This window comes from Cryptomeria japonica, chromosome 5, assembly GCF_030272615.1.
Source record: "Cryptomeria japonica chromosome 5, Sugi_1.0, whole genome shotgun sequence".
Lineage (NCBI taxonomy): Eukaryota > Viridiplantae > Streptophyta > Pinopsida > Cupressales > Cupressaceae > Cryptomeria > Cryptomeria japonica.
In genome coordinates this window covers 805,816,128-805,829,864 of record NC_081409.1, presented here as the reverse complement: position 1 = coordinate 805,829,864, position 13,737 = coordinate 805,816,128, and positions in this window count along the sequence as shown.

The window sequence follows — 13,737 nt, the reverse complement described above, 5'->3', positions numbered from 1 at the left end:
AAAAATGTTCCATTCAAATGGGATACAAAATGTGAAGAAGCTTTCTTGCAAATAAAAGAATATATTACGAGTCCTCCAGTACTAATATCACCAACCAGAGGGAAACCATTGTTACTCTATGTCTCAGCAACAAGTGTGTCATTAGGTGCACTCCTAGCTCAACATGATGATGAAGGAAAAGAAAGAGCAGTTTATTATATCAGCAAAACACTTGTTGGCTACGAATTAAATTATTCCTCAATTGAAAAGATATGTCTAGCAGTTGTATTTGCAACCCAGAAGCTACGACATTATATGTTGATTCATTTTGTAAAACTAATAGCAAAGATAGATCCTCTCAAATATCTGTTAAGCAAGTCAACATTGATAGGGAGACTAGCCAAATGGGTTATGATACCGAGTGAATTTGACATAGAATATGTTAACTAGAAAGCTATCAAGGGACACGTCATCACTGATCAATTAGCTAATGCACCTCTACACAATAACATGCCTTTGCACATCGAATTTCCTGATGCAAATATCTTGACAGTAAGTACAAAATTTTGGGAATTGTACTTTGATGGTTCTTATACCCAATATGGTTCAGGCACAGGAATCTTTTTCATCACACCTCAAGGACATACGATTCCGAAATTGTATAAACTACGATTTCCATGCACCAATAATACTACAGAGTATGAAGCATTGGCTATAGGGCTCAAAATGGCCATTGAATGGAATGTCAAAGAACTACATGTCTATGGTGATTCACAACTTGTCATAAATCAAATAAATGATGACTATCAAACAAAGGATAACAAGCTTATGCCATACAAATAGCTGATAGAGGAATTTAAAGGACACTTTAAAGAAATCACATTCACCCAGATTCCCAAAAATGAGAATAAAGCAGCGGATACAATGGCTACAATAGCATCTCTCTTGCAAAATAAAGAGAATCAACAACGCTACGAATTTCTCGTGGAAGATATCTTAACCCCTACCATCCAATCCCAACATACCTATCGAATTTGCCATATATCAGGAACCAGTGAATCCTTATACGGTCAAACCTACCAATATTTGAAATATCATATCCTTCCTCTGGAATTATCTCGTAATCAACGAAGAAAATTTATCAGTCAGTCCTCTCGCTATACCATTATTGTTGATATCCTATATAGACGTGGTCTAGATGGTACATTGTTGAGATGTCTTGAAAAAGACGAATTTGGGAGAGTTCTTAATGGCATTCATGCAGGTATTTGCGGTACACACTCAAGTGGTTTAACATTGGCTAAGAAACTTATTCGTATGGGTTACTTCTCGCCTACTATGGAAATAGATTCATTCACCTATGCTAGAAAATGTAAACAATGTCGGATCCATGGGAATCTAATTCATGCACCAGCATAAGAGTTATATCCTATGACGGGATCATGGCCATTTTCACAGTGGGGCCTTGATTTGGTAGGAAAGATCAATCCTTCATCTTCTAATGGACATAAGTTCATTCTGATAGCTACTGAATATTTTACTAAGTGGATTGAAGCAGTGCCTTTAACAACAGTGACAGGAAAACAAATATCATCATTCATCTTGAATTATATAATCTGTCGCTATGGCGTTCTTGTGACCATTATCACTGATAATGGAAGACCATTCAAAAATCAAGATGTAACATAGCTATGTGAATAGTTTCATATCCAACATAGGATCTCTACCCCATATTATCCACAAGGTAATGGTCAAGCTGAAGCATCAAACAAAACTATTTTGAAAATCTTGAAGAAAACAATCAATGAAGCTGGAAAATATTGGCACATTCAGCTAAATCCTGCTCTTTGGGCATATCGAACTAGTATCCGCACTCCAACAAGGGCAACTCCTTATTGTTTGGTCTATGGATCTAAAGCTATATTACCTATAGAAGTAGAGATACCTTCTCTACGTGTATCCTTGCACGGTCTTATACTAGAAGAAGAACAACGAGTTTCTTGACTCCAAGAACTAGAATTGATCCAAGAACGTCGCCAAAATACAACAGAACATTTGAAGGTATACCAACAAAGAATGGCAAGAAGCTATAACCACTGAGTCAAGCCACGTATTTTCCAAATTGGATATATAGTTCTAAGGGAGAATCCAAGAAATCAGCAAGACCGAGAAAAGAAGGGAAAATTTGAACCAAATTGGCTAGGACCTTTTGTCATAGTAGCAGCATATGGATCAGGAGCATACAAGTTATCCACCCCTGAGGGTGATTGGTTTGATGAACCTATCAATTCTATCCATCTCAAGAAATTCTATGCTTGAGATATAAAGTCCTGAAAAAATCAATAAAAAAGTATATAAAATCAACAAAATGCAATAAATTTAGATGGTGAAAACCTGCTAAACAGGCACTATCTAAAAAGTGAGTTCCTCCATCTATGAGATCGCTTTGCGCACTTATCCATTCCATCATATCACATCTATTGCTTCCATCATATCCTAGCTTATCCATTCCATCTTTCGCATCGATTGCTCTGAACCATTAGCAAGAAATATGCAGCTTACCAACAATTATCAATCTTTGACATACTTGTCGTAGTCACTGTCTTAGATTTTATCAGCATCAACCAATCCGCATTTGTATCTCGCCATGGTTTGGATCTTGATCAATTCATACATCCATAATAAATTTTTGTTTCCACTGGGGGCAAAACCCTAATTCCTTTTGCTAAGGTGATCTTTTGAATCTTTAAAAATCCCAAAACATTCAAAAAAACTTAGAAAAACCAAAAACATCTAGGGTTTTGAAACAAATAACAAGCAATAAAGCAACAAATCAATCAAGGCATCTCATCAACAACTGAATCGTCAAACTTAGAAAATGAAGAACCGACCATCAAGCTATAAAGGATTATCAAAGATCGTTCATCCAGATGATTATATCAATTACTGACCATTAGAACATGTGAATGACATGCAAGATTCAGTGTTTATATCTTGATTTTATTGCTAATTATGTACTCTATGCGACTCAAGGATGTCCATGACTAGAGAAGCTATGATGAGGCATGATTATTTTCTTTGATTGTTGTCTGTGGTTTATCTCTTACTACAGTATGAACTTGTCTCGAGATATGATCAACAAAAGATCAAGGAGGACGTTCCAAGTCATGCATGAAAGGAGATAATCCTTGTTTGTTCTGCAAGCAATACTCAGATCAACTTGATCCATTATATCAAGTTGCTTGTATTAACTTGCTATATCAAAATCCATGCAAGAAATACTCAGGTCATCTTGAATCATTATGTCAAGTTGCTTGTATTTTCTTACAACATTTACAGCTCAATGATGAAATCAAGCACTGTTACAAGATCGTATATGCAGAATGGCAATATAATTTTTAGTTAGATCATTTCATTGGCTCATTATTCGTCTGCATTATAAGCATTCATTTTTCAGTTGCATTATAAGCATATCATTTCATTAACAGATCAACGGTCATAAATAAAGATTGAGTATACTTGGACAAACAAAAAAAAATTGCATTTAATCATTATAGGTGCGTTCATATTAGAATCATTTTTTTATCATTATCCATTTCATTTAGTTGCATTTCAAAAAATTACATTAGTTTGCATTTAATTAAGTGTATTTCATTCATTATGTACCATATCATCATTATTATTTTCATTATCATTTCCATAACGATCATTTAATTGTATCTTTGCACTTAGATTCATGAAAATTACATATAAACATAAAAAACATTTTGTTTATAAAAAACATTTCCATATAGATCATTGCATTCATATCATTTAAGTTAGAAATCATTTCCATTTGCATCCAAGATCATCAAAAAATTGAAAGTCAACAAAAGCATTTATCATTTCCTCATCGTATAAAGCATCATCATCAAATAAAGTAACATGCATAAAGATCATAACATCATCCATCTAATCACTACATCCATATAATCAAAGCATATAGATCATAAAATAGAGTCACATGCATAATAAAGCGTCATCATCACATAGATCATCATAAACAATAAGAGTCCAAGTATACAATGATATCAAATAAACAATACAACTGCCTCATCAAATACAAATCAAGTCAAGGTTGTCCTGTACCACTACCACCTGACTTTGTTCGTCTCTGTGGCTGTGGGCAAGAATATCCTCCAGATGCCTGTCTCCTCTGATCACCACTCCTCTGAGGAGGTCCCATGACCCCACCACTGCTAGTGTCCATCAACACGGTGGTATGATAACTACCTGCTCTCTGGCTCTCTGCAACTACCTCCTCATATCGTCGTCGCCAGTAGGAAGTCTCCTTCCTGGCCCGAACCAATGCTCTAACAGTATCAGTTGAGAGAGTACCTGAACCAACCTGCTAAATATGATTTAGAAGACCCTGAGTATCCTGTTGTCTCCTAACAACTCTATCCCACTCAGTAATAAGAGTCTGCACCTGTGCTCGAAGCTGATCAATCTGTACTCTCAGACTGTCAATAGTATCTTGCCATGACACATCATGCTCTGGTATAACCACATCTGGCATATCATGCACTAGTGCATCCTGCTCTGGTACATCCTATTGTAGTACATGAACCCCAATCCCCTCACCACCAACCTATCCAACTACTGGAATCTCAGTACGAGTAACTCTCTGAACCCGTCGTCTAATCAAGGGAACATGATCCTTGGGATCCTCATCATCCCCACCATGCACTGCAAATAACCCCAAGATCTTGCTGAATCTGTCCAAAATCAATACCTCTCTCGCAACCCCCATCTTGTCCATTCACCCTCCCTCCTGTCAATGGTAATCCTCTCGGTGATCTCATGCCTATCCTACCATGATCTCTCCCAATCTGTCCAACATCTCTCCCACCCGTAGGATGTGCTCTCTCAATCCTGCCAGCCGGTCCAAATGGTCCTCCACAGACTCTAAATCGACCTCCTCTCCATCTAGGTCTCCTCCCACCACCACCATCCCCACCATCATCTCCACCTCCTCCAAACTCATGAGAAGCTCTAAGCTCTCATCTCTATCTCCATCTCCTAGACACTGGATCATTTGAATCATCATCCTCATCTCCTAAGCTGGGAGGAGGATCTGTTGGATCAGTAATACGAGGAAAAGGATGAGCTAATATATACTGGGCATAATCTACAGTAACCCCTGGATCAAGAATGTGCAATCTCATATCATATGCCACTCTCGGAGTAGCAACAAACTTTGCACGAGCAATCTCAAATGACAATGATGGTCCCCAATCTCATCTATCTCTGTACCGTCGAGCATATATCGTCACACCAGTAGGCATAGGCTGAATGATACCAAACTGTCTCAAAATCTGACCAATCAACTATCGCTCAACAATAAAAGGTGTCCAACCAATGAGATATCTACTCTGCATGATACATGGTAAAGTCTAAGCATCATCCATCCATGGCTCACAATCAAGATATGGTCTCCAAATAATGTTGTCCAAAGAATCTAGCACCCAACGCCAATACTCCATCTTACCCAACTTATGCTGAGTAAGGATACCTGCATAGAAATATACATATGGTTGCCTCTCTCCACGAACTCTATGATGGACAGGCCGAGTAATAGCAATGTGCTCCCAACACCAGATCTGCAATAACATGCATCCTGTCGACAAACTCGCACTCTCATCATACACTACCTGATGTAGATCATGATATAAATGAGCTAACATGCAAACACCCCAAGCATATCGAGTACGATGTTGCATCATGCTCTAGAGAATCTCACCCCATCCAATGGAAAAACCTCGTGACCTCCTATTAGGACATATGAATCTTCCAATCAAACCAACAAGAATCACAAGCAGAGCCTCATAATACATCACCATATCAACCCATTTGATCTCTCCTCTACTGATGCTCTCATCAACAAACACGACTCTGCAAGCCTCTATCCCAACTCGACCCTGATAATGTAAGGAAGCAAAGGTGCACAGAAATGCTTCCTACGCTAATCTTGAGAGGACAATTTTGCAAATTTCAACATAACTATCACAGAGATCACAAGAAGCAAATAGAGTAGAAATAAAACAAGAAACACATAACACAGTGATTATCGCGGGGAAAACCCATACGGGTGAAAAACCCCACACTCTAAAACCTGCATAGTATATTAACAAATCAACAAGAGATTACAATACACTTGCAATGCAAGTTCTTACAAGAGCATCACCTCAACTCAAGCTCAGAGAGACTTCACTAGCATCCTTCTAGCACCCAGCCTTGCAAACCAAACTCCATCATACAAACTCCTCTCCAAGCCCTCATTATATAGGAATTTTACAACCTGGAAACCATTTGTGGTTTTACAATACCATGGGCAAAACCTCCATGACACGTGTTGCCCACCCTTGACATTTGTTTTTCCAAGATAAGAAAACTGGGTTAAATATAGTTACTCACGTCCAAACTCTTATCCCCTATTTTTGACCCTCATAACTAACATGAAACGTGTCATATGATCTCTAAAAAAGGCCCTCCTATACTATACTATGGACAGAGCATATTTTGACAACTCACATACCTTTTCCCAAGGCACCGACACATGGAAAACCTCCCAACTACATTTGGAACAATTTACTAAAAATTGCAAGGTTGAGACACACGTATCTCAACATTCTCCCAATTGTCGGATACCTTGCAAGAGTCAGGGGATCCATATTACCACGGACTCAACAGTCAGGGGCCAAGAGGCCCATAGACTCTGAACACCATTTGAACTTCTCTATGCTCACGGGCTTAGTTAATGAATCAACAACATTCACCAAAGTTTCTACCTTCTCCAACTTCACCCTGCCATCCTCAACCATATCTCTCACAAAATGATATTGTACATCAATGTGTTTGGTCCTGGCATGAAAAATTGAGTTCTTTGCTAGGTAGATTGCACTCTGACTGTCACTATAAATTGTCACTGCACCCTGTTTAAACTCTATATCTAAACACAATCTCTTAAGCCAAATGGCTTCTTTGCAGGCATGAGTAGCTACCATATACTCTGCCTCTGTAGTGGACAAAGCGACCACAACCTATCGCTTGCTCATCCAAATAATTGCACCACCAAATAATGTAAACACATATGCACTAGTGGATCTTCTTCTATCAACATCACCTGCCCAGTCTGAATCCACAAAGCCTCTAATATCCAAGGAATGTTCATTTCCTGATCCATGAAAACATATAGAGTACTCCGAGGTACCCTGCAAGTATCTAAAAACTCTTTTTACTGCATCCCAATGTGCTCTTCCTGGATTAGACATGTAACGGGAAAGAACTCCCACTACTTCGGCAATATCTGGTCTTGTACAAACCATAGCATACATTAAACTTCCAACAACACTTTGGTATGGTACTTGACTCATCTCTTCCATCTCCAATGGGGATGTAGGACACTATGAACTAGAAAGCTTTGTTCCCATTGTAACAGGAACACTCAATGGTCTAGAATCTTGCATATTAAATCTTCTCAGAATAGTACCAACATACTTACTCTGGCCTAGCCAAAGCTTTTTGTTTTGTAAGTCTCTTACAATCTCCATTCCCAAAATGTGTCTTGCTGCACCAAGATCTTTCATATCAAATTTTGCTGAGAGTTGAGATTTTAATTCTGCAATCAAACCTTTTCCTTTCCCAATAAACAACATGTCATCAACATACAAGGCAATAACCAGGAAACGATCACCGTCAGATTTAGACCGCACAAACCCCAAACTCAATACATATGTATCAAACTTCTCGTACCACATCTTAGGACTCTCTTTTAAACCATACAAGGATTTCTTCAACTTACAGACCAAATTACTTTTAGCTTTTACCACATAGTGCTCTGGTTGTGACATATAAATTTCTTCCTCCAAATCTCCATGAAGGAAAGCAATTTTTACATCCATTTGTTCGACCTCTAGATCATAAGTTGCTGCAATAGAAAGTAAGAAACGAATGGATGTCATTTTGGCTAGAGGAGAAAAAATCTCACCATAATCTACTCCCTCGACCTGGGAGTAACCTTTTGCAACCAAACGTGCTTTGTACTTCTCTATTCTTCCATCTGAACCTATCTTCCTTTTGAACACTCATTTGTAGCCAACAGGATTTCGTCCTTCAGGCAATAGTACAAGGTCCCATGTGTCATTCTTCTTAAGAGCTGCCATCTCTTCATCCATGGCAATTTTCCATGACTCTGAATCATTCATACCAAGAGCCTCTTCTACAGATTTCGGTTCATCAATATTAGCATTTAAGCGAATATGCATCTCCAATCATCAGGAGAATATCCATACCTTTCAGGTGGTTTTCTTTGTCTAGTAGACCTTCGAACAAGTTCAGGTTCAGGTTCTTCTTCTTCCTCTGATGATTAAGAACTCGTAGAGCTCTCATCAACTTCCTGTCTTTCTAAGGGCCTCGATTCAACTTTTTCAGGTGTAGTAGGCATTTGAATCACATCTTTCTTTTCTTCCTTTTGTTCTGGCTGCACTGTAACAAAAGAAGACTTAGTTTCTCTAAAAATAACACTTCTGGAATAAAATACCTTTTGTGCAACAGGATCCCAAAGCTTGTATCCTTTCACACTATAACTGTATCCAATGAATATACATTTAACAGCTTTGTTATCCAATTTTGTCTGCTTCTCCTTTGGCACATGAGCATATGCCTCACAACCAAAAACTCTCAGATGACTAAGTGAAGGCTTGTGGCCCGACCATGCTTCCATTGGTGTTTTATCAACAAGAGCTAATGTAGGAGACCTGTTTATCAGGTAGCAGGCAGTGGCTACAGCTTCAACCTAGAGCTTTTGTTCTAGACCAACACCACTTAGCATACTCCTAGCCTTCTCCATCAAGGTCATGTTCATTCTTTCTGCAACTCCATTCTGTTGTGGAGAATACGGAGTTGTCTTCTGTCTCTTAATACCACAATCTTTACAAAATGTGTCAAAATCATTGGAGCAATATTCACCGCCATTATCTATCGTTAAACATTTTATTTTCTTTCCAGTCTGCAACTCAACCATTGCTTTAAATTCTTTGAAACGACTAAAAACTTCAGCTTTACTCTTAAGAAAATAAACCCATGTTCTTCTACTGAAATCACCAATGAAAGAAACATAATAAACTGATTTACCAATAGAAGAAATATCAACTGGACCAAATACATCCAAATGGATTAGATCCAAAACACTTGAAGACTTATAAGAACTGGAGTAAAACTGAATGCGGTTTTGTTTTCCATAAATACAATGCTCACAAAAATCAAATTCAAGATTGCAATCATTCAACCCATTAACAAGGTTCTTATTTTTCAAAGTTTGTAGACCCTTCTCACCTATGTGACCGAGTCTTAGGTGCCACAACATTGTCTTCTCTGCAGGAAACTTTGATTCGGTAGACAGAGCACCCTTGGGTACCCAAAAACCATGACCATCTGCTGAAAGAGACACCCTCTCCTTTTCCAACATAGTCTTTATCACATTCTTATCAGAAGTGCTATTGCATTGAACTGTGCATGCATCAAGCTGGTACAATGTACCCATTCTACTTCCTCTTGCTATTACCATAGCACCTCTCACCATTTTCACACCTGCTTTAGAAAACTGTACATGCACACCCGCATCTATTAGTTTGCTAACAGATAACAAATTTCTTGCTAGTCCCGGGATATGCAAGACACCGTCAAATCTTCTAGTTCTGCCATCAGAAAATTTAACATGAACACTTCCACGACCAACAATATCAAGAAAGGAGTTATCACCCAAATACACCTTACCACCATCAAACTTTTCATACTTACTAAACCAGTTTCTAATAGGAGTCATGTGGAAAGATGCACTTGAGTCTATCAACCATGCATTGTCACCTGCACGAGTGGCCAAGGCTGTAATAAAAGCATCTCCATCTTCCTTCTCGGACTCAGAATTAGAATCTTGCTTCTTCTTCTTTTTCTTCTTTTCTTCTTTACAGTCCTTTCGGAAATGTCTGGGCTTTCCACAATTCCAGCAAATTACCTTGGACTTACCAGGAGATTTTGATCTCCCCTTATTCTTGGACTTAGAACGGCCATTCTGCTTTTCATTCTTGCCTCTTTCTTTTGGTCTTCCTCGAACACTCAGAGCCTCTTTGGCATTCAGAGAAACCTTCCTTCTCATCTCCTCAGAAAGTAGAGAACCAACAACATCCTCCATCTTCAAGACGACTACAGTGCTCCCTATGGCCATCACAAGGCTGTCCAATGAGTCTGGCAATGAACATGGCAGGATTTGGCACCTTTCTTCTTCATCCCTTGGTACCCCAACCGAGGTCAACTGAGTCACCAACATATTAAAACTTTCTAGATACTCATAAATTCATCCACCTTCTTCCATTCTCAAGGAATGCAACTTCTTCCTCGAGAAAATTTTATTCACAAGTGATTTTGCTTGGTAGATCTCACTTAGCTTCTTCCAAAGCTTCTTTGTAGTAGATTCTTCATGGACATTAATCATAATTGAGTCTGCAAGGCACAATCTTATGAGACCTTTAGATTTTCTATCCATTACATCATATTGTGCAGCTAAAGTCAGATCTGCGGGCCTCGACTTATTCTCATCGACTGCATCCCATAGATCTCGATCAATCAACAAATCTTCCATCTTCAGCTTCCACATTTCAAAGTTTGTGCTAGGAAACTTCTCTACATCAATCCTCCCTGATATACTTGCCATCTTTACGATCCTGTAATACAAAAATGAAATACTCTGCACAAGCTCCCACTCAAACCTTGATTAGCTCAAAAAACCCTGTACCCAACAATTAGAACCAAAACTGGTCAGGCTCTGATACCACTTGTAAGGAAGCAAAGGTGCGCGAAAATGCTTCCTACGCTAATCTTGAGAGGACAATTTTGCAAATTTCAACATAACTATCACAGAGATCACAAGAAGAGTAGAAATAAAACAAGAAACACATAACACAGTGATTATCGTGGGGAAAACCCATACGGGTGAAAAACCCCACACTCTAAAACCTGCATAGTATATTAACAAATCAACAAGAGATTACAATACACTTGCAATGCAAGTTTTTACAAGAGCATCACCTCAACTCAAGCTCAGAGAGACTTCACTAGCATCCTTCTAGCACCTAGCCTTGCAAACCAAACTCCATCATACAAACTCCTCTCCAAGCCCTCATTATATAGGAATTTTACAACCTGGAAACCATTTGTGGTTTTACAATACCATGGGCATAACCTCCATGACACGTGTTGCCCACCCTTGACATTTGTTTTTCCAAGATAAGAAAACCAGGTTAAATATAGTTACTCACGTTCAAACTCTTATCCCCTATTTTTGACCCTCATAGCTAACATGAAATGTGTCATATGATCTCTAAAAAAGGCCCTCCTATATTATACTATGGACAGAGCATCTTTTGACAACTCACATACCTTTTTCCAAGGCACCGACACATGGAAAACCTCCCAACTACATTTGGAACAATTTACTAAAAATTGCAAGGTTGAGACACATGTATCTCAACAGATAATCATACTATACAAGCTCACCAGTAACTGGGATATGCAAAATCCTATAGACATCCTCTAGAGTCACACTAATCACACCCGTCGACAGGTGGAAAGTGTTATGCTCGCTATGCCATCTCTCGGCCAATGCTGTCAACAAACCCCTGTTATGCGTAATCTCAGGCATATATAACAAATGGTGTAAACCACAAGCATCTATGTGTCTAATCTCAGCCTGGGTCAACTTCGAAACTAAATGACGCACTGCAGGTAATTTCTCCCGACACTGAAGAACATCAAGTTTCTCCTATTTTGTCAAGAGAAATCAAATTAAACTAAATCAATTAAAGCTATCCATCAAACGATCCAAATCACACTAATCAAAGCTATCTAGCAAATGATCCAAATCAAGCAAAGCTATCTATCAAACGATCCAAATCAAGTTAATCAAAGCTATCTATCAAACAATCCAAATCAAGCTAATCAAAGCTATATATCAAATCGATCAAATCATGTTAATCAAAGTTATCTATCAAATCTATCTCATCAAGCTAATCAAAGCTATCTATCAAATCTATCACATCAAGCTAATCAAAGCTACCTATCAATCTATCAATCACGTAATCCTGCAAACAAGCTTTTATTTTCATCATCAATGCATATTAAACACATTAAATCTAATCATCAAAGTGATTTGTTTAGCTTTTGTACTTATCAAAAATATCAAATTTATGCAAAAGCGTTATCCTATTGAGCATTTACGTTAAATCACAACAAAAGTGCTAAACCTCCATGCAAATGCGCTAACTTAGAGCATATGTGCTATCCTTTTTAACAAAAACGCTAAAACTATAGGCATAAACGCTAATCCATGCAAAAGCGCTACCTTTCTAGGCATATGCGCTAACAAACTAAGCATTAGCGCTACCCTATGCATATGCACTAACATCTTCAACATAAGCGCTAACATATCGAACATATGCGCTAAACTAAGCATTTGCGCTAAACCTAGTTGCATATGTGCTAAAACAAACTACAAACGCGCTAAACTAATGCCGAAAAAATTGAAAAAATTCAAAAAACGAAACAACCGCCTAAAAACATGAAAATTTGAACAAAAACTTAAAAACAAAGCTCGGGATAAGCTACATACCGGAAAACCATACTCGGCAGGTTGCTGATATCGCCGAACTCGCTCAAAACGATGACACTCCACGGGAATCACCATTTCGCCACCTCAACAAGAATATTTTCAAACAAAAAGCTGACAAGGATAACAATGAAGTTAAAATTAGTCTTGGTTAATTTTATATTTACTATTTGAAGAGTAATTAATATTAAATGGGGCAATTTAATTTGTTTTTTCCAAATGAATTTAATTGACTAAATTTTTATCAATTATCATGAGATCAATCATTTAAACAAGACTTTTTGACAATTTCACGATCAATCTCCTGAGGGGGCACACAATCTGGATTCTCAATCTCTATCATGTGCATTATCAAGACTTGATTTAATCTTTGAAACAATGTTGTCTCGACATCATTTCAAAGAGGGGCAAAATGTATACATATAAAAATTGGCTATGAGCAATTAAATAAATATTTTATATTTATTTAATAATTATTCTTCTATTAAATAGTTAATTTGAAAAGATTAATTTATTTAATTCATTTCGTGTCTTTCTATTAATTAATTTAATTGAAGTATTTTATTAATTAATTGATTTATCCTAATCTTCTAATTAATTAGCTATCTAATATTTAATTATTCCTCTAACCAAGTTAATTAAATATCTAATATTTAATTATCTGCTCCAATCAATTAAATATCCAATATTTAATAGTTATTCTCTTATCCTATAGTCTCAAATATTAAATAATTCTCAAAATTATTTAATCTCTTTTCCAACTCACCTTCCATCTCCACTTCATCTTCCCTTTGCCAACTCATCCAACATGTGGCTAAGGAAATTAATATTTATCAAAAGTTAATTCACCATTTATCTCCAACTTCCAAACTCAATGAAAATTGTGTACGTACACATATTTCTTAACCATTTTCTATATTCTCTCCAACACCCCTACATCTTAGGAAGGACTTGAGTCCACTTGTCCTCTCATGCCTAAATCTTCTCCAACCATCCCTAGATTCTCTCAGTCAGCAACCCAGTCAAGGTGAGATGAGTGACACTTGTCTTCTCCTTCC